This window comes from Thalassophryne amazonica, chromosome 11, assembly GCF_902500255.1.
Source record: "Thalassophryne amazonica chromosome 11, fThaAma1.1, whole genome shotgun sequence".
Lineage (NCBI taxonomy): Eukaryota > Metazoa > Chordata > Actinopteri > Batrachoidiformes > Batrachoididae > Thalassophryne > Thalassophryne amazonica.
Window position 1 is genome coordinate 51,118,556 of NC_047113.1, and position 23,298 is coordinate 51,141,853.

At 43.5% G+C, this 23,298-nt stretch overlaps 1 protein-coding gene across 1 annotated transcript in view; it reads right to left on the reverse strand.

The window, feature by feature from the left end:
- The window catches only part of dlg3 (discs, large homolog 3 (Drosophila)), a 297,837-nt gene that overhangs the window by 254,239 nt on the left and 20,300 nt on the right, over positions 1-23,298 (reverse strand). The window lies entirely within an intron of this gene.

Genomic DNA, 23,298 nt, shown 5'->3' on the forward strand with positions numbered 1-23,298 from the left:
TTTGCTGATGATACATATTTACTCTGGATCAGATATACAGGAAATAGTACAAGTGATAAATACAGAGTTGGAAAAAGTTAAACATTGGTTTGATATAAACAGATGTCACTAATCTTAATAAGACAAATTTCATATTATTAATGACAGAGTGGGAAATAATGATGTGTCATTAAAAATAGATGGAATGGACATACAAAGGGTAAAGAAACAAAATTTCTAGGAGTCATGATTGATGAAGATCTTACATGGAAGTCACACAATTACATAAAAGGAAAAATAGCGAAAGCCATTGCTGTTTTGCATAAAGTAAAATTTTCATTAAATAGTTATGGTTTATTAACATTGTACAATTCATTGATTGTCCCATATTTAACTTATAGTGTAGAAATCTGGGGATCAACATGTACAACTTATAGACAACCAGAAAGAGCTTTAAAAATGATTAGTAATAGTCGTTTTAGAGATCCATCTAATCCATTATTCATTAAGAATAGGGTAATTAAATTTCATGATTTAGTTGATTTGAAAATATTACAATGTATCAAGCTAACAAAAATACCTTACCAATAAACATTCAAAATATGTTTGAAAAAAGAGTAAGTACTTACAATTTGAAAGGAATAGAAGTCTTTAAAAAACCAAGATTCAGAACCAAAGTAAAGGAACGGAGTATTGCAGTGAATGGTGTAAAATTATGGAACAACCTCAACAAAGAAATCAAAGAATCAAGGTCGCTCAAATTATTTAAAAAACATATTAAATTAGATGTATTAAGTAAGTATGAAACTATGAAATAAGTCAGTGGGCTATGACAAAGCCTAGGGTGTGATCTGTTAGTGATGTCTAGAACGTTTTAAGTTTAAAATGTAACCTGTTAGGGATGTAATCTTTTAAATAATGGTTAAAATTATGAAATAAGTAAGTGGTATGTGACAAGTCAAAAATGTAATCTGTTGAATAATGATACTTAAAATTGAAGATTGTATTGTAAAAAGGGGCAGAAGATATAAGACTTGTTCTTCTCTCTGCTAAAGTATAGGTCCTTTTTATTTTTTCAAAAACTATATGGATTTCATTCATATGTTTTTACGTCAGACATGCTTGAACCCTCGTGCGCATGCGTGAGTTTTTCCACACCTGTCGGTGACGTCATTCGCCTGTGAGCACTCCTTGTGGGAGGAGTCGTCCAGCCCCTCGTCGGAATTCCTTTGTCTGAGAAGTTGCTGAGAGACTGGCGCTTTGTTTGATCAAAATTTTTTCTAAACCTGTGACGCACATTGAAGTGGACACGGTTCGAAAATTAAGCTGGTTTTTGGTGAAAATTTTAACGGCTGATGAGAGATTTTGAGGTGATACTGTCGCTTTAAGGACTTCCCACGGAGCGGGATGTCGCGCAGCGCTCCCAGGCGCCGTCGTCAGCCTGTTTCAAGCTGAAAACCTCCACATTTCAGGCTCTATTGATCCAGGACATCGTGAGAGAACAGAGAAGTTTCAGAAGAAGTCGGTTTCAGCATTTTATCCGGATATTCCACTGTTAAAGGAGATTTTTTTAATGAAAGACATGCGGACAAGTCCGCGCGTCGGGACGCAGCCGACGCGGTGCGGCGGCACAGGAAAAACACCTCCATGTTGATAACCATTTGTAAAATCCAGGCGGCTTTTGATGGCTTTCAGTGGAGTGAGTATCTGAGAAATTGTTTAACAGCTGGACATGTTCCAACTTGTCCTTAAGGCTTCCAACGGAGGTGTTTTTCCTGTGGCGGAGAGTCGCGGCGGCTGCGAGCTGACGCTGCAATATAAATATAAATATAAATAATATAAATAAAATTGATTTGATTTGATTTAATTGGGTGGAAGAAAGATGGGTTTTCTGAAAAAGATGCAAAATTTCATCTGTGGTTTACCAAAAGGCACATGGCAGACTTCAGTCAAGATCTGATCCGTTTTCTTGTCTAAAGGTTCTTCTCTGTTTCCACTCCAGCTGCGGAACTTGTGATGCAACAGACAAAAGTTAGTGTCCACATTTTCTACAACTGCAGAAACAAAAGCCTTCAGAGTTCTCATGGTTGTCATGGTGGCTTCCCTCTTTTTTCATTTTCACTCTGCTTACTCCAGGCAGATTTAAGCTACAGTATCACAGTGTTTGTATTTCTTAATGATTGATGGGAATAAAGTGCAAGACATATTCAGGATTTGGAAAAGCTATGCACGCCTAAAGGCCGCTTCACACACAGTGCAATGTTTGGACAACATTTGGAGAAATACGGTTAAACCGCACCAAACACTTTGAATATGCGCACCATGAAAAGCTGTGCCGACATCGTGCACGCCTGCCCATCGGCTCAATGTTTCGTGCACGTAACAGTGTCTGTCGAGCAGGAAACAGTGTGGGCTGCTGCAGTTACGCACTTGTTCCATGGGACGAGCTGCACCCCATCGCGATGCTGATGTGAAGGAAAATGAACTAAAAACAAGCTGTAATTAATGAATAATATCACCGCGTTGATATAAATAATACATAACAGGGGACGCAATACAGAACCCTGTGGTTAAACAACCCTGGTAAAAAAAAACAAAAAAACAAAAAACACTCACAGGACTTGAACACACACACAACCGGATTAAAAGACAGGAACTCTACTACACCACAATCCCAATCTTGTAACAGGAGTGCGAAATGGTTAAAATCAACAAGCAGACAAACGTGTTTTAGTGGCTGCTACGGTGTATTTCTGCTGATATGTGACTGATAGTGGCATATTTGTCATACTATTGGTTTGTCATATGGTCCTGCGGCGCGCCGCTCACTGTCCTGTCAGACAGACGTGACGTTCAGATCACCCGCTGCCATGTCCATATAAACTGACGGTCCGGTCCAGCTGGAGCTGTCAGTGTGCGCGCTCTCCAGCCCATCGCAAGCGATATATCTTATGTTTTTCGATGTGAGTACAGCAAGCGCACACGCGCGTCTGTCAAAACATGGTGCTTGCTCTGCAGCTCTGATGTCCAGGACCAGAGATGTCAACAGCTGCCACGCCCTGTCCATTCAGCACATAGACCAAGGTGTCACTCTGATCAGATTGAGAGGTGCCTCACCTGCGTGCACGGGGGAGCGAACCACATGCACGCACGTGTTGGGGAGAGCGGGGGGAGCACGCGACATGTTGTGGGGGGGGAGCCGACGGCACACCACATCTCATCAACTCCACAGTCGTGTGGAACTTAGACAAATTTCACAGCAGCATGACAATGGTCATCTGCAGTCTGCTGTTGTGCCAAGAGTGAGAATGGCCACACATTTTCTAAGTGCCATGTGAGCGGTGTTAGATATTCGTGCGTGTCAGTTGGAATGTGGCTGACACCTGCCACGAGAGGGTGCGATGTGTTCGGACAGCGCACACTGTCAGTCAGCCGCTGGTGTGCGCAAATAGTTGTAGCAACAGGTGTACAAGGCATTAGAGTCAGGGACGATTTCACATGGTTTGCACACGATTCCTGCGTCATGCGCACTAAATGTGAAGGGGCCCTAAAGAAAGCTGGCTGTAAAATTGGTGATTCATATGAACAGTAGCCATTATATTCAGTACATCAAAACTTATGACCCCTAAAATGTGTGTGATTGTGCATAAAAATAGCTGCAATTCCTTAACAGTCAATTTGACATTTTGTTAAATCTCATTACTTTAAAAATGAATGTTGATACTTTAGTCACATCTTCATTGTTTTATTTCAATTCTGGCGAGTTACTGTCCAGCCTTGACTTGATAAATGTTCAACAGGAATATGTTTGTCTGTTCTTTACTTACTGCTTCTCTGACTGTAAAAGTTGCTTGTCAGGTCTAACATACATGGACTTTTGATGAAACAACTTTTTCACAAGTCTTCCAGTCAGGGTCTGTTTAGAGTTGAGAGATGGTTCAACTAATTTGTTGTGGCATGGCAACAGAATTTGTAACCTGTAGGATAAAGCACATATACATATTTTACAAACCTGATGATAAAATAAGTGTATTTTTTAGTGTAACTTCAAATGCTTACCTACACCCTTCCACAATAGTAAGAAGGCCTCAGTAACCGCCTGCATTACTTTTGTGGAGTCCCACTCCCAACTAAATTCCACAGCAGACTTCACATGTGCATTTTCAAACAGCCAAACTTTCATGTCACGCCTTGGAACCTCAGTTGATGTATGTTCTGGTAGAAGGACCACCTCTTTTGTAAATGATTGTGACACAGAATGGTAACTGTTTGAAACTCCCTGAAACCTTTGAAGAGAAGAATTAAAACAAAAATGAAAAAAAAAAAAAATCCAGTTTTGTAAATTGATTGTTTTCATTTTGTGATGTAATTCCTGCCACCAACTGACAGAGGAAGGAACTGACTGTGTGTTGTCATCCCTGTGTGTCTGTCTCGCTGTCTGCAGACACTGCAACTCAAAAGGAGCTATGTGGATTATGATTGAGGTTAGTGATGGTCCCTGGTTTAAAGATTATCTTACTCTGCTGCTCAGAATCTTTTAATCATTCATTAATTTATTTTCTGCCAGATATCCAGGTAAGTGGTCAAGGTGGCAGTAGATCAAGCAGCCCACCCACACTTCCTTATACTCTATAAAGTCCCAACTTTGTCAGGGATCCTGAGGCATTCCCAATTGAGGTGGGACATAGAATCTCTCCAGCATGTCCTGGGTCTTCCCCAGTACCTCCTCCCAGTTGGACATGCCTGGAAGACCTCCCAAGGGAGATGACCAGGTCGTATGGCTCACAATCTTCCTTAATTAATTAATTTATTAATTTTAATTTCTTTAAGTTTCCTTTATATAGTCTCACCTTATCTCATTGAAAAATTTAGATGCGAGTACAATTTAAGGCAACTCATATTGGAATCAGTTTGTGATGCACACCGAAAGCTGTCAGTTACTAGTTTAAATCACCTGCCATTATAGTGAAAAGTACCACTGTGTAATTAGTGCTCTTTAAAAAAAAAAAAAAAAAAAAGGAAAACTATCAAGCCATGCATCTGGATGATCATTTTTAGTCATTTTTATGATGGTCCTCTAAATATGGTACAGTTAATAATTAATTCAGTTAATAAATAATTTTTAACAACTTACCATTGAATTTGATTTAACTTCACATATGAAAACCCCCAAAGAACGTCAATCACTATGGTGATATTTGGTGAGAATGATTATCACATTATAAACTTTTGTATGATTCATGAGAAAGGATCAGAGGCGTTGGAAGTGACTGAGCCCTGTCCCCTGCAGGCATTACGCCACGTTGAAGGTAGAATAGTCTAACAAACCGTGTTCAGCCTCACTGAAGACGGATTCTATTTACCATTAAGAAGTTATAGTTTGAAATGTATTACTTACATTTCCAGCGTTGCTCTAAAAGGAACGAACACAGTGACAGGAACACAAAAATTTGCTTAATCACACAGCTCACTTCACTGCGACCACCTTAAATAATCCAGTCAGAAAATAAGGAGCGAGCTTTAAATTTAACTCATTTGAAGTGCGACAATATTAGTTATAAAAGATAAAGATCATATTACATTGAGAATAAATATTTAAAATATTGTGGGTACAACTGAGCTACATATAAACAATTTAATGACCCTCAAGTCGCACATGTTTTACAACTGTCTAACAAATAATGCATTCTATGTTCTTACCTCTTCTGTCTTGGTCCACGTCGTGTGACAGGACGAAGGTTGTAGACAGGAGCTCCCACGGAAGGCGGCTGAAGCATGCTCATTTCACTGACATTAGTACCAACAAAACTGAGAAGCAGGAACAGCCGGACACACATGGCTAACACCACGGCTAACACCACGGCTAACAGGCCTTCCACGACGAAAGAGAGAATAAACTTCTTCATCCGTAGAATGACATTCCGTTTGGTTACCTCTGTTATTTTGGGCAGCACATGCACTTGCTAAGGCGTTAATTATTTCCTCATTATTTAAGATTGCTGCCACGACATTTTTTGCTGACTCACTCATTTTGCTTCCGTGCCGTTCAATCACCTGAGTTAACTGAACATTACCAACTGCAAACAACAGGTGGCGGGAGTGGGTTGAAAGTCGGCTCCAAATTCTTAGGTTTCATTCAATATATTCAAGTTTTCATTCAATATATTCAGGTTTTCATTCAATATTCTCAAGTTCCATTCAATATAGGCAGATTTTCATTCAATATTCTCAAATTTCTTTCAATATATTCAGATTTTCATTCAATATATGTTGTGTGGGCCGCCAGAAGAGGAGGTACTGCTGGCCCACCACCAGAGGGCGCCCTGCCTGAAGTGCAGGCTTCAGGCACGAGAGGGCGCTGCCGCCACGGACACAGCCGGGAGTGACAGCTGTTACTCATTATTTCCTGACAGCTGTCACTCATTCATACTTCATCATCTCACTCCATAAAACCTAGACGTCATCTCCACCTCATCGCCGAGATATCGTACTTCTATGGAGGTAACCTTCTCAGCCTGCAGATTCAGATAAGTGGTTACACAGACGCTGCACGAGTGTGTGTTAGAGGTGGAGGTGGCATTCCCACCGTTGTTGTTACGGGGTGTACACACACCCACACTTGACTGTCTCTGCTCTTCGCCAGCAGTACCAGATCCGACAGTCGGGGACGGTGATCACCTGGGAATTCGGGACTTGGCGGCTCCAGTATTCACCAGGTTCGGTGGCGGCAGAAATCGTGTGGTTCCGGCTCTTCTCAGGACAGACGTCTTCTATCCTCGAGCCTGCCCACACGTCACCTTTGTGGATTGACTGTTATCAGATTCTGAGATTGTCTGTATATTCGTTGTGCACCTTCACAACATTAAATTGTTACTTTTTGGCTCATCTATTGACCGTTCATTTGCGCCCCCTGTTGTGGGTCCGTGTCACTACACTTTCACAACAGGATATCTCGGCCAGCGTCATGGATCCCGAGGGGCGTCACCCATCTGTTGGACAGCCAAATGGAAGAGCAGGGTGCACAGGCGTCTGCAGGAGGCGTGCTCGGTGAGTTGCAGCAAATCCTCACCGCCTTTACCGCTCGGCTGGATTTGATGTCCGAGCAAAACGTCATCCTTAATCGCAGGATGGAGGCTCTCACCGCACAGGTGGAAGCACGCGATCAGAGCGCTGCTGCGGCTCCTCCTCCTGCCGACCCGGTGCCGGATATTAACATTCCACTGGTCGTTCAACGAACCCCCCCACCATCCCCTGAAGCATACATAAGTCCCCCAGAGCCGTACGGGGGTTGTGTCAGAATCAGAATTTCTTTATTGTCCCGTAAATGGAAATTAATGTTGCAGCAGGAGCACACAAAGGACAAGGTACACAAAGATAACAATATCAACAGTGAAAATAAGACCCAATTAAAAGTCTAAAATCAAACAAGGAAGGAAACAAAGGAATAAACTTAATAATAATAACTAACTAAGTAACCTTTATCACTAAACTTAGTAATAAAAGTAAAACTTAATAATAATAATAATAAAATAAAATAAAAACAATAAAAACAATACCCATACAATGTCAAATATTCAATCCAGAGTAATATGTGGATGTGCAAATAAGCAATAGTAGTGCAAAATAAACAACATCAAAGGCTAATTGCCATTGAGTAATAAAATTGCACTAGGAATAAACGAGACCTGAAATCTTTTAGTCCTCCTCATAGGAGCCCTAAAACGACGGCCTGAGGGCAGAAGCTCAAACTCTTTTTTTCAGTGGATGATTAGAACAATCCAGAACAGCATTAGCCTTTCTCAGGACCTGTCTGTTATAGATGGACATTACCCCGGCCTGCTGACTGCCTGAGATTTTTCCAGCAGTTTTGACAAGACTGCCAAGATGACTCTTATTTAGACAACTCAAATTTCCAAACCAAGCAACAATACAAAAAGTCAAAACTGATTCAATAAAACTTCTATAAAAAAGAGTCATCATCTCAGAAGAAACCTGGAAGGTTCTCATCTTCCTCAAAAAGAACAATCTTTGCTGAACCTTTTTGGAAATAACGTCAACATGAGGTTCAAAGCAAAGTTTATTATCAAGGACCACACCCAGATATTTATAGCTCTCCACCATCTCAACATCAACATTTTTAAGAACAGTTGGTGATGGAAAACAAGTAGACTTCCTAAAATCAATAATCATATCTTTAGTTTTTGACACATTCAATTCCAGAAAAGACTCCTCACACCAAGAGTCAAAGTCATCAACAGCAGGCCCGTGGTCCTGCTCATCTCCCTGAAGAAGACTGACAATAACTGTATCATCAGCAAACTTTAAGATGTGTCTATTACTGACACTGCTGCGGCACTCATTAGTGTACAAAATAAAGAGCAGGGGTGACAAGCAGCATCCCTGAGGAGAGCCAGTAGAAGAGGGGAGCACACGAGAAAGAACACCATTGACTCTCACACACTGTGACCTATGAGTTAAAAAGTCAGTTATCCAACTAATCAGGTGAGGATCAAGTTTAAACTGATGGAAGAGCCTATCAGCAAGCAAAAAGGGTTGGATGGTATTGAATGCTGAGGAAAAGTCTATAAATAAGAGTCTGGCATGTGTCTTCTGCCCCTCCAAATGCCTAAACAAAAAGTGCAGTAATGTTACCACTGCATCCTCGACACCTCTGCCAGCTCGGTATGCAAACTGCAGTGGGTCAAGCTGTTGTTCAACATGCAACAAAATTTCTGATCTGATAATCTTCTCAAAAGTCTTCATTACTAAAGAAGTCAAAGCTATAGGCCTGAAATTATTAAATACTTTGGGGGGAGCCACTCTTTGCTATTGGAACAATAACCGAATGTTTCCAAAGCTTAGGTACTTTGTGCAGCTCAAGAGACCGTGAGAAAATATAATGGAAAATGCTGCTCAGCTGATCCGCACACGTTTTTAATACTTTACCACAGATATTATCAGGTCCAGGGCTCTTAGCCTTAGTTTTCTTAAAAAGATTTGCCACATCATCCACATCAATAGAAAATGCTGGAGACATTGTCAAAGTATCTTTAAAAACACCTGTCCGTGCAATAAAATTCTGATTTTCAAATCGAAGATAAAAACTGTTTAAATCATCTGCTAACTTTATCTGAAGTAAACCCATCCAATGAAATTTTGTCATTCCCCTTCCTCAGTAACCCTGTCATTGTTCTCATTCCATTCCAGGCTTTCCTCAAATTGTTACTGCTCAGTTCAGCCTCAATTTGATCTTTATACCTTAATTTTGCCTTTTTTATTTCAGACCTCACTTCCTTCTTTAGTTTTCTTTCTGTAAGGTCATCACCCATATCAAAGGCAATTTTCCTTTTGTGAATAAGTCCCCTAATATCCTTAGAGAGCCATGGTTTATTATTAGGAAAAAATTTTACCTCCATAGAAGGAATCACAGAGTCTCTGCAAAATGAGATATAGCTACACACAACATCGGTGAGTTCATCAATATCTGAGCAGTCCTCCTGGAATAGAGACCAGTCTGTGCAATCGAAACATCCTTGTAGGGCAAGTGAACTGTCATTGCTCCAGACTTTGACTTGCTTTTTGCAAGTCTTTTCCCTCCTCAGCACAGATTTATACGTGGGAAGGAGGTAAACAGTGTTATGATCTGAAGAGCCCAGTGCAGGTCCTGCCTCAGATTTAAAGATTGTGTCTGAAGCAGATCTGACGTCAGCTTTGGGGTGGATGTAGACCACCGTGACAAATATTTGAGGAAATTCCCTTGGGAGGTAGAACGGCCTCAGTGACACAGACAAAAGCTCAATATCAGGTAGGCACAGCCGCTGGCGCACAGTTACCTGACTGCACCATCTGCGGTTTATGTACAAGCATACTCCTCCTCCCTGAGTTCAACGAACCCCCCCACCATCCCCTGAAGCATATATAAGTCCCCCAGAGCCGTACGGGGGTTGTGTGGAGACGTGCGCGGACTTTCTGATGCAGTGTTCGCTCGTCTTTGCACAACGACCCGTGATGTACGCGTCTGACGCCAGCAAGGTGGCTTATGTTATTAACTTGCTTCGGGGTAAGGCATGCGCCTGGGCTACGGCACTCTGGGAACAGAACTCACGGTTGTTATCAGCATACACTGGGTTTGTGGGGGAGTTCAGAACAGTGTTTGATCACCCTAACAGAGGAGAGACCGCTTCAACAGTGCTGCTGTCAATGCGACAGGGGCGCCGGTGCGCAGCCGAATATGCAGTTGACTTCCGCATCGCGGCTGCGAGGTCCGGCTGGAATAACGTTGCGCTCCACGCCGCCTTCATAAACGGACTGTCGTCGGTCCTGAAGGAGCATCTGGTAGCTAAGGAAGAACCGCGGGATTTAGATGGGCTTATCGATCTCGTTATACGGTTAGACAATCGGTTGGAGGAACGCCGTCGGGAGCAAGGTGAAGGACGTGGCCGGGTACGCGCCGTCCCTCTCCCTTCCGGGTTCGAAAGGGGCCGCCCTCCCCACGCTCCACAGCCGCAGCGCTCCGTGGGGCAACAGCTCCCCCTGCTGACGTTGCTAGGGAAACGCACAGGGCCAAAATGAGAACAGCTGACAGAATGAGGAGGCTGGTCTGCGGGGAGTGTTTTCTCTGCAGCTCAAAGGAGCACATACAGAAAAACTGCCCCAAACGGCCACAACGACAACAACCGCCCTTAGAGACTGGGCTAAGGGGGGGTCATAACATTCACGTGGGACACACACATATTGCCACACGACTCCCAGTTACAATCCTGAGCGGGGATTTAACCCTTCAAGCCCCAGCACTGGTGGACACGGGGTCAGAAGAGAATTTGCTAGATAGCAGATGGGCAAGGGAGGTAGGGCTCCCTCTGGTGGCGCTTCCTTCGCCATTGCAGGTGCGGGCACTAGATGGCACCCTCCTCCCTTTAATCACACACAAGACACAACCAGTAACTCTGGTGGTGTCTGGAAACCATCGGGAGGAGACTGAGTTTTTTTGCAACTCCTTCTACCTCCCGCGTGATTTTGGGCTTCCCATGGATGTTGAAACACAATCCCCGGATTGATTGGCCGTCTGGGGTAGTGGTTCAGTGGAGCGAAACCTGCCATCGGGTGTGTTTACGATCCTCGGTTCCTCCCGGTTTACATGCTAAGGAGGAGGTCAAAGTCCCTCCCAATCTGACGGCAGTGCCCGTTGAGTACCACGATCTTGCTGACGTCTTCAGCAAGGATCTGGCACTCACCCTTCCCCCGCACCGTCCGCACGATTGTGCCATTGATTTGGTTCCAGGCGTTGAGTTCCCGTCCAGCAGGCTGTACAACCTCTCATGACCTGAGCGCGAATCAATGGAGACCTACATCCGGGACTCATTAGCTGCCGGGCTGATCCGGAACTCCACCTCCCCGATGGGTGCAGGTTTCTTTTTTGTGGGCAAGAAAGATGGCGGACTCCGTCCATGCATTGATTACAGGGGGCTGAATGAGATTACGGTTCGCAACCGATACCCGTTGCCATTGTTAGATTCTGTGTTCACCCCCCTGCATGGAGCCAAAATCTTTACTAAGCTGGATCTTAGAAATGCGTATCACCTGGTTCGGATCCGGAAGGGAGACGAATGGAAGACGGCATTTAACACCCCGTTAGGTCACTTTGAGTACCTGGTCATGCCATTCGGCCTCACCAACGCCCCCGCGACTTTCCAAGCCTTGGTTAACGACGTCTTGCGGGACTTCCTGCACTGATTCGTCTTCGTATATCTGGACGATATTCTCATCTTTTCTCCGGATCCTGAGACCCATGTCCAGCATGTACGTCAGGTCCTGCAGCGGTTGTTAGAGAACCGACTGTTTGTGAAGGGCGAGAAGTCTTTGTCGCACGTCTTTGTCCTTCCTGGGGTTTTATCATCTCCTCTAACTCCGTTGCCCCTGATCCGGCCAAGGTTGCGGCGGTGAGAGATTGGCCCCAACCAACAAGCCGTAGGAAGCTGCAACAGTTCCTCAGCTTCGCTAATTTCTATAGGAGGTTCATTAAGGGCTACAGTCAGGTAGTTAGCCCCCTGACAGCCCTGACCTCTCCAAAAGTCCCCTTCACCTGGTCGGATCGGTGCGAAGCCGCGTTCAAGGAGTTGAAACGACGGTTCTCTACTGCGCCAGTTTTGGTGCAGCCCGACCCTAGCCGCCAGTTCGTGGTTGAAGTGGACGCCTCTGACTCAGGGATAGGAGCCGTGCTATCCCAGAGCGGAGAGACTGATAAGGTTCTTCACCCGTGTTCCTACTTTTCTCGCAGGTTGACCCCGGCTGAACGGAACTATGACGTCGGCAATCGAGAACTCCTTGCGGTGAAAGAGGCTCTTGAAGAGTGGAGACACCTGTTGGATGGAGCGTCTGTGCCGTTCACGGTTTTCACTGACCATCGGAACCTGGAGTATATCAGGACCGCCAAGCGGCTGAACCCCAGGCAAGCCCGCTGGTCACTGTTCTTCGGGCGTTTTGACTTCCAGATCACCTATCGCCCCGGGACCAAGAACCAGAGGTCGGATGCCTTGTCCCGGGTACACGAAGAGGAGGTCAAAACTGCACTGTCGGATCCACCGGAGCCCATCCTGCCTGAGTCCACTATCGTGGCCACCCTCACCTGGGACGTGGAGAAGATCGTCCGGGAGGCCCTGGCACGAAGCCCGGACCCGGGAACTGGACCAAAAGACAAACTATACGTCCCACCAGAGGCCAGGGCTGCAGTCCTAGACTTCTGTCACGGTTCCAAGCTCGCCTGTCATCCGGGGGTGCGAAGGACCGTGGCAGTTGTCCGGCAGCGCTTCTGGTGGGCGTCTATGGAGGCCGACGTCCGGGAGTACATCCAGGCCTGCACCACCTGTGCCAGGGGCAAGGCTGACCACAGGAAGTCCCAAGGTCTGCTCCAACCGCTTCCTGTGCCTCATCGCCCCTGGTCCCACATCGGCCTGGATTTTGTCACGGGTCTCCCACTGTCCCAGGGCAACACCACCATCCTCACGATAGTGGACCGATTCTCCAAGGCGGCCCACTTCGTGGCCCTCCCGAAGCTCCCTACGGCCCAGGAGACAGCGGACCTCCTGGTCCACCACGTCATCCGTCTGCATGGGATCCCTACTGACGTAGTCTCAGATCGTGGTCCCCAGTTTTCCTCTCACGTCTGGAGGAGTTTCTGCAGGGAACTGGGGGCCACCGTGAGCCTCTCGTCCGGGTACCATCCACAGATGAATGGACAGGCAGAGCGGGCCAACCAGGAGTTGGAACAGACCCTCCGCTGTGTGACATCCGCGCACCCGACGGCCTGGAGCAACCACCTGGCCTGGATCGAGTATGCGCATAACAGCCAGGTGTCTTCTGCTACCGGCCTCTCCCCATTTGAGGTGTGTTTGGGGTACCAGCCCCCATTATTTCCCGTGGTGGAGGGAGAGGTCGGTGTGCCCTCGGTCCGGGCCCACCTTCGGAGGTGCCGTCGGGTGTGGCGCACCGCCCGTTCTGCCTTGTTGAAGGCCCGGACGAGGGCCAAGACCCATGCAGACCGCCGGCGGTCCCCGGCCCCTGCATACCAGCCCGGGCAGGAGGTGTGGTTGTCGACGAAGGACATCCCGCTTCAGGTACAGTCACCGAAACTGATGGACAGGTTCATCGGACCCTTTCGCATCCTCAAGGTCCTTAGCCCTGTCGCAGTGAAGCTCCAGCTGCCAGCTTCACTGCGGATCCACCCGGTGTTCCACATCTCCAAAATCAAACCGCACCACACCTCACCCCTCTGTTCTCCCGGTCCGGCACCGCCTCCTGCCCAGATCATTGACGGGGAGCTGGCTTGGACAGTGCGCCGGCTCCTGGACGTCCGTCGAATGGGCCGGGGGTTCCAATATCTGGTGGACTGGGAGGGGTATGGACCCGAAGAACACTCCTGGGTGAAGAGGAGCTTCATCCTGGATCCGGCCCTCCTGGCCGATTTCTACCGTCGACACCCCAATAAGCCTGGTCGGGCGCCTCCTGGCGCCCGTTGAGGGGGGGGTCCTGTTGTGTGGGCCGCCAGAAGAGGAGGTACTGCTGGCCCACCACCAGAGGGCGCCCTGCCTGAAGTGCGGGCTTCAGGCACGAGAGGGCGCTGCCGCCACGGACACAGCCGGGAGTGACAGCTGTCACTCATTATTTCCTGACAGCTGTCACTCATTCATACTTCATCATCTCACTCCATAAAACCCAGACGTCATCTCCACCTCATCGCCGAGATATCGTACTTCTATGGAGGTAACCTTCTCAGCCTGCAGATTCAGATAAGTGGTTACACAGACGCTGCACGAGTGTGTGTTAGAGGTGGAGGTGGCATTCCCACCGTTGTTGTTACGGGGTGTACACACACCCACACTTGACTGTCTTTGCTCTTCGCCAGCAGTACCAGATCCGACAGTCGGGGACGGTGATCACCTGGGAATTTGGGACTTGGCGGCTCCAGTATTCACCAGGTTCGGTGGCGGCGGAAATCATGTGGTTCCGGCTCTTCTCAGGACAGACGTCTTCTATCCTCGAGCCTGCCCACACGTCACCTTTGTGGATTGACTGTTATCAGATTCTGAGATTGTCTGTATATTCGTTGTGCACCTTCACAACATTAAATTGTTACTTTTTGGCTCATCTATTGACCGTTCATTTGCGCCCCCTGTTGTGGGTCCATGTCACTACACTTTCACAACAATATATTCAGGTTTTCATTCAATATTCTCAAGTTTTCATTCAATATTCTCGAACTACATTCAATATATTCAGGTTTTCATTCGATATTCTCAAGTTTCTTTCAATATTCTCAAATTTCATTCAATATTCTCAAATTTCATTCAATATTCTCAAATTTCATTCAATATATTCAGATTTTCATTCAATATATTCAGATTTTCATTCAATATATTCAGATTTTCATTCAATATATTCAGATTCTCATTCAATATTCTCAAGTTTTGTTTATTTTTTTCTATCTTTGGATGGAATAGTATGACAGTCTGATGTAGTGTCTTGATGGATGACAACACCTTTTTGATATAAAAAATTTGTAACTTGTTCCAGTGTTTGAAGTTCTTCAGTTTCTTTCAATATATTCAAATTTTCATTCAATATATTCAGGTTTTCATTCAATATATTCAAGTTTTCATTCAATATATTCAAGTTTTCATTCAATATATTCAAGTTTTCATTCAATATATTCAAGTTTTCATTCAATATATTCAGGTTTTCATTCAATATTCTCAAACTGAATTCAATATTCTCAAGCTTCATTCAGTATATTCTGATTTTCATTCAATATATTCAGGTTTTTATTCAATATTCTCATATTTTCCTGTTTGGCATGCCATTATATATATATATATATATATATATATATATATATATATATATATATATATACATACACACACACACACACACACTGTAGAGTGGCAGTGGTAACTAAGAGATATAAAATAAGAGATGATATCAATGGTCATAAATATTTATGCATTAACTCCAGAAAAAATAATACATTTTTTATCTGACGTACATACTACACCCTGCTAAAAGCAAACTGTGGCAGTTTGACCCAACCACCAGTTTCATGGGTCAAAACAGGTGACGGTAAAGTAGGAATACACATAATTATGTTAAGCATGTTTTGTTGTTTCTGTTCTGTCAATATGTGCCATAACAAGGTAGTGGCAAACCAGGATTTCAGTCATATGATGTTAGGTCAACATAAGCCACCAGAGCAGCTTCTGAAATAATCCACTGTTCCACTTGCACTCACAGCCTTGTATTCGGTTGAAATATCCCCTTATGGAATTATGTGAGAATAGAAGAAAGCGTCACGATCCAGAAAAGTCATTATGTCATTTCTCCTCACTCAACATAGACATGTTCTTCTATGGCTTAATGAAACAAACGTCCATAGCTTTGATTAACAGATTAGCTACTAACAGAACTTGATGCTTTAGATAATGAGATCTGAAAGTCTTGTTTTTGGAGCATTTAACGCAGCACTGAAATAGGCTAAAGTGCTGTTTGTATGAGGAGAAGATGAAATGACCTGACAGATCTCTGGCTCTGCTCAAGATGGAATAATGTGCAACATTGGTAGAGGTTTTTGGAGGGTAAACACAGTGCTGATAGGACAGAGATTTTGTTGAGCTTTGCTGGCAGTTGCATTCTTGCTGTCTCTCCTTCTCAGTTTTGTTACATAAAAAAGAAAGAAAGAAAGAAAGAAAGAAAGAAAGAAAGAAAGAAAGAAAGAAAGAAAGAAAGAAAAAAAAAATCACATTTCTCATCTTGATTATGTTCCAAAAAAATTCTATTTATGGATTAAAAGCCAAGAAAAGTATCCTTTCCAGCTCATTAATGTTTAAGATTGGGGTGGTTGGTCTAATGGTACAGGAGAAAGAGCAGGTGGCTCTGTGGGATAGGAGTTGGACTGTAATACAGTAAATACACCGGGGTTCAATTCCAATAAATAAATCCACAGTCTACCTGTGTCCTCAGATAAGACATTATATTTGCATCATCCCACTCCACCTAGCTGTAAATGCCTGCCAGCCTTGGTTGGTGAAGTAACCTGTGATGTCCTGGTGTCCAATCCAGGAGGATTTATAGACTCATCTGTGTCACAGTGTGGTGTCTGGGAATAAACACCAGTCCACTGGGTCTTACAGCCTGTAAACAGCTTACTTGTCTAAATTTCAAAATCCCCAAACCAAACTTTTTATCTAGGGCCTCTAGAAGGTTGAATTTCTTGATGGCCAAAATTAAACTTCTCTTAAAAAAAAAAAAGAATAAAAAAATTTTAATTCATTAGCAACTGATGCTGGTATATTCCAATAAGCCAATGCCTGCCCAGCCTAATGTTAGCTTATACACAATATGATTCTACTAGAAAGCCCAATACTATGGCAGTTAAAAAGTAATTTTAGTTCATGAAGGTGCAAGAGTATAGATACAGTACAAGTCAGACAAAATGTAAATTTTGGGGGGAGTCACATATCTCAATGCACCCTCCTCAGGTGTGCAAGCATGTTTGGTGCAACCATGCATTATTTCATCCAACAACACCATGAATCCTAGATAGCAACTACTCAGGCAGACAAGTGGTCCACTTTTCACATGTAGGCATCTATCTGTCGCAGTCAGCTAAGATATGAGTGTGTTTCCCTTTTCCACTTATTGCAGTCATTAAATTTCCCCATATATATATATATATATATATATATACACACACACACACACTAGTGTGTTGCTCGTGGGGATCCATGGATTCCAGATTGGGTAGTGTTTCTAAAATACCTAGCTGACATTTTTCAAAGGGTGGCAATAAATTAAGCAAAGCTTGTATAATGAGTCGGGATAGTGTGCAAGTCCAGAATGTTTTTTAGAACCTTAGACCTCAACAATTTTTAGAGGAGGAACTCTATTTATTTATTTCCTGTTAATTATGTAATTTTTAAATATTAATTTACTATCTTATTGTATTTATAAATTGTTTAGGTTGTTATCATATACACACTATTATACTCAACAAAAATATAAACGCAACACTTTTGGTTTTGCTCCCATTTTGTATGAGATGAACTCAAAGATCTAAAACTTTTTCCACATACACAATATCACCATTTCCCTCAAATATTGTTCACACACCAGTCGAAATCTGTGATAGTGAGCACTTCTCCTTTGCTGAGATAATCCATCCCACCTCACAGGTGTGCCATACCAAGATGCTGATTAGACACCATGATTAGTGCACAGGTGTGCCTTAGACTGCCCACAATAAAAGGCCACTCTGAAAGGTGCAGTTTTGTTTTATTGGGGGGGGGATACCAGTCAGTATCTGGTGTGACCACCATTTGCCTCATGCAGTGCAACACATCTCCTTCGCATCATCCGTGAAGAGAACACCTCTCCAACGTGCCAAACGCCAGCGAATGTGAGCATTTGCCCACTCAAGTTGGTTACGACGACGAACTGGAGTCAGGTCAAGACCCCGATGAGGATGACGAGCATGCAGATGAGCTTCCCAGAGACGGTTTCTGACAGTTTTGCAGAAATTCTTTGGTTATGCAAACCGATTGTTCCAGCAGCTGTCCGAGTGGCTGGTCTCAGACGATCTTGGAGGTGAACATGCTGGATGTGGAGGTCCTGGGCTGGTGTGGTTACACGTGGTCTGCGGTTGTGAGGCTGGTTGGATGTACTGCCAAATTCTCTGAAACGACTTTGGAGATGGCTTATGGTAGAGACATGAACATTCAATACACGAGCAACAGCTCTGGCTGACATTCCTGCTGTCAGCATGCCAATTGCACGCTCTCTCAAATCTTGCAACATCTGTGGCATTGTGCTGTGTGATAAAACTGCACCTTTCAGAGTGGCCTTTTATTGTGGGCAGTCTAAGGCACACCTGTGCACTAATCATGGTGTCTAACCAGCATCTTGGTATGGCACACCTGTGAGGTGGGATGGATTATCTCAGCAAAGGAGAAGTGCTCACTATTACAGATTTAGACTGGTTTGTGAACAATATTTGAGAGAAATGGTGATATTGTGTATATGGAAAAAGTTTTAGATCTTTGAGTTCATCTCATACAAAATGGGAGCAAAACCAAAAGTGTTGCGTTTATATTTTTGTTGAGTGATCATCATCATCAGTATTATGGGGTTTCCCATGATGCACCCAGTGTTTCTTTTTATTCACCTCTTTTTGCTCTGTATGCACCACTCTGCTTTTAATCATTGGTGATTGATCTCTGCTCTCTTCCACAGCATGTCTTTTTCCTGATTCTCTCCCCTCAGCTCCAACCAGTCCCAGCAAAAGACTGCCCCTCCCCTGCTGGAGGTTTCTTCCTGTTAAAAGGGAGTTTTTCCTTCCTACTGTCGCCAAGTGCTTGCTCATAGGAGGTCGTTTTGACCGTTGGGATTTTTCTATAATTAATGTATGGCTTTTGCCTTACAATATAAAGCGCCTTGGTGCAACTGTTTGTTGTGATTTGGCGCTATATAAATAAAATTGATTTGATTTGATTATTATTACGTCTGTCATTTGATTTTTAAATGGACCACAACAGAAATAAGTGTTTTCACTTTCTTGTGTCAGCCATGCATTTTTAATGTATTTACAATTAAATTATGCATTTACATTGAACTTACTAAATAAAATCACGCACACACATTTTTAATGTAAAGATGATTTACCATTCCCTGCTGGAATGGTGTGTGAGTCCAGAATGCAGTTAGCAACGTCCATTGTTCAGTGTTGTTACCTAATATCCGTAGCTTCTACAAATATATTAGTCCCATTAGTGTTCCATTTTGGCGGCATTCACCCTTGACATACAATACATAAGCATACCAAACGGTAATTGTCAGCTCTCCGCAGTTTGTTCGTGATCGAAGTTACACACACGAACTTTTTTTCTTTTCTGCATTCTGCTGCAAGCAGGTGCTTCTAATTTTGGACATGCAAAAACAGGCAGAAGCAAAAGACATCAAATGCAGTACACATTTCACTCATGGTAACAGCAACATGAGACTTAACTAAATTGACTAAACCAATTGAACTACAAAAACACAATAAATCAAAAGCACCAACAACACTGTTAAACTAAGATGAATCACAATAACATTTAAAATCCCAAACTCAAATGTTGCATTGCAGCACAATATCCACTGTTTACAGGTTAGCTAAAATTACTAATCTCTCCAAAAATATTTGTCCTAACAACTTTCTGTTTTCACAGCATTCATCAATGACCCAAAATACATAAGCATACCGAACGGCAAATGACAGCTGTCCCTGGTTTCGGCATGATCGAGTGTTAAGGGAAAACATTCAGAAGGACACATTCAGAAGGACATCTGGACTGAAGAGACACACTTGAGATGAATTTACAAGTAGTGTGCATCTTCTTTGAAAAGAAAGACTCAAGAAAACTTGTGTTACATTACATATATATATGTATGAGAAATATGGGAGCCATTATGTCCCACCAAAACTGAGAACCAAAGTGGAAGAATGGCGAGCATGTGACTCATCACTGTGTCTAAATGTGGAGGAGTGAAGCCATGTGTGGGCAGAGAAGATCAGCTGCTAAAGAGCAACCTCACTTGCACAAACTCTTATGCACACTTGCATGCAGGCACAAACAAAATTACTTGCAACACCTGCAAGCGTCCTTATTACCAATATACAGTGGCACTCAAAAGTTGGAGTACATTTGGGGGTTTGCACAGTTTAATTTTCTCATGTCAGCAAAATTTTGAAAAAAAGAAAGAAAAGCTCCAGCTTCTTAATTTATATTAAAATTTCTAAAATAATGGCTTTTACAAAAAAATCTCCATCCACATGAAAATGCAAAACACATTGTAAAACATTGTCAAGAGAACACCAAAGCAACAGTGTTGCCATGTTGGCCAATCAGAAGCCTGGAAATGAGACACAAACTCAGTTTTCCTTGTTGACATGTAAACACAAACTGAGTTTCTGAAAAGAAACTTGCAAAAACTTTGGCTGGAGTTTTTGCAAAAGCTCAGTGTCATGTGGATGAAAGGCCAAAAAATATATATATAAAAAATCTCTGCATTTAAAATCTCTCTGCATGTGTGGAATATGAATTAGAAGTAAAAGTTCATGAAGTAAGAATATCAAAACCAAAATAATGGCAATGCATAAGTATAGGCACCCTTGAGTACACAAGTATATCATCACTTTTACAGCAAAAGTCAGGGGATGGACACATGAACATTTCAAAATAACTGAATATGTCTGAGTTCATTTATGTCAGTCATGAGGAAATAGAAACTGTATGGCACTCTATGATTAATGGTGTCCAGTCCAATAGGTAGTCCACTAAACTTAATGACCATGTAAGGAGGAGACACGTGAGGGAAGCCGTCAAGATACACTTGACAATTTTGAAGTCATTAAGGGGGTTTCCACCATCATGAGGTTTAACACGAACAGCACCAAACTAAGCCGATTTAAGGCTTGGTGAATCCTGCTGATGTCATGTACCACTTGGACCAGGAGGGCACATGACATACGTACCACGACATTTTTTGAATTGTTGAAAAACTTGGCACCAGATCAAAAACATGTTTATTTAGGGTCTGCTCCTTCTCTGCCCCTAACCAAGGCAGTGTCTACATCTACAACCCCTGGCAATAATTATGGAATCACCAGCCTCGGAGGATGTTCATTCAGTTGTTTAATTTTGTAGAAAAAAAGCAGATCACAGACATGACACAAAACTAAAGTCATTTCAAATGGCAACTTTCTGGCTTTAAGAAACACTATAAGAAATCAGGAAAAATAATTGTGGCAGTCAGTAACGGTTACTTTTTTAGACCAAGCAGAGGGAAAAAATATGGACTCACTCAATTCTGAGGAAAAAATGATGGAATCACCCTGTAAATTTTCATCCCCAAAACTAACACCTGCATCAAATCAGATCTGCTTGTTAGTCTACATCTAAAAAGGAGTGATCACACCTTGGAGAGCTGTTGCACCAAGTGGACTGAAATGAATCATGGCTCCAACACGAGAGGATTATCAAACTCTTAAAAGAGAGTAAATCATCATGCAATGTTGCACAAGATGTTGGTTGTTCACAGTCAGCTGTGTCTAAACTCTGGACCAAATACAAACGACAAGAAGGAGAAATGCCATTTCAATAAAACTTGGCATGCATTAAGTTCAACTCTTCTGACGACTGTGTTATTTTCTTCCAGGTTGTGAGGTAGTTTTTGGTTCATAGCCAAGTTTGAAAGTTCGTGGTAGAGGGAAATGGCAAAAATGGACAAAATCTGGCATCGCGGTGTGATTAAGTACCTGCATAAGAAGGGGTTAAAGCCCAAGGACATTCATGTGGATATGGTTGCTACATTAGGGGATGAAGCTCCCTCCATATCTACAGTGCAGAAGTGGGCAGCTGAATTTAAGAGGGGCAGAGAGAGCCTTGAAGATGACCCAAAGTCTGGGTGGCCTGCAACAGCCACAACCCAGAAAAACATTGACCTTGTTCATGAAATGGTGATGGACGACAGACGATCGACGATTAATCAGCTAGCAGATGCTGTGGGAATATACCGTGAGAGAATTGAACACATACTGCATGAAGAACTTGGAATGTCAAAGGTGTCAGCTCAGTGGGTGCCACGTCTTCTGACGCCTGATCAGAAACGCACCGGGCTAGTCATGTCGAAGGCAAACTTGGTGCAATTTAAAGAGGATCCAGCCAATTACATGGAACATTTTCTTACCCAGGATGAGTGTTGGGTTCACCACTTTGAACCAGAGACAAAAAAAACAATCAATGCAGTGGAAACACCCAAGGTCACCACCTCCAAAGAAGGCCAAGGTCGTTTCGTCTGCGGGGAAGGTCATGGTTTCAGTTTTCTGGGATGCCAAGGGCATTGTGTTCGTGGACTATCTTGAAAAGGGACAAACCATAAATGGACAGTACTATTCTAACCTACTGAGACAGTTACACGAGGCTATCAAAAAGAAGCGACCAGGAAAGCTGATGAAAGGGGTGTTGTTCCATCAAGACAATGCTCCAGCTCACAAGTCAACAGTGGCCATGGCCACTATCCACGAGTGTGGATTCGAACTGGTAGATCACCCACCATACTCCCCTGACTTGGCACCCTCGGACTTTCATCTGTTCCCAAACCTGAAAAAAACTTGGCTGGGAAGCACTATCGGAGCAATGATGAGGTGATGGCTGCCGTTGAGGACTATTTTGACTCTCAAGATGAAAGCTTCTATGCCAAGGGAATCGAAGCACTCAAGCACCGCTGGAAGAAGTGTGTGGAGTTACAGGGAGACTATGGAGAAAAATAACCCTGAATTTGTTCAATTCGACAACTGCATCATAGTCAGCCTTAGAACTTTTCAGCCTACTCTCGTAGATCTTGACAATTTGTGAAAGCGGAAACACAGCTTTATAGGCTTTTGTGGCTGTGATTGGAGAGAATGCACATAGTGGAACTTTTGTCTGTTGCACCACCAGTCACAGCTTCACAGTGGAGTGACACACCCACCCCCTGGCTGTGCATGCCGTAACACAACTACTCCATTTGCTTACTTCATTCAGTCACGCTTGGCAGAAGCATCAGCAGGCAAAGGTGCCTAATCAGACCTTGATATGCTCCTTTTAAATACATAAAATAAAATCACAGGCATGGTAAAAACCTCCAAGCTAAAAAAAACAAACAAAACAACAACAAAAAAGGCTCTGTACAGTTCCAAGCCACATGAAGTCCTGGCCATGTAACAAAATACATAAACTCAGTTTGAGCCAA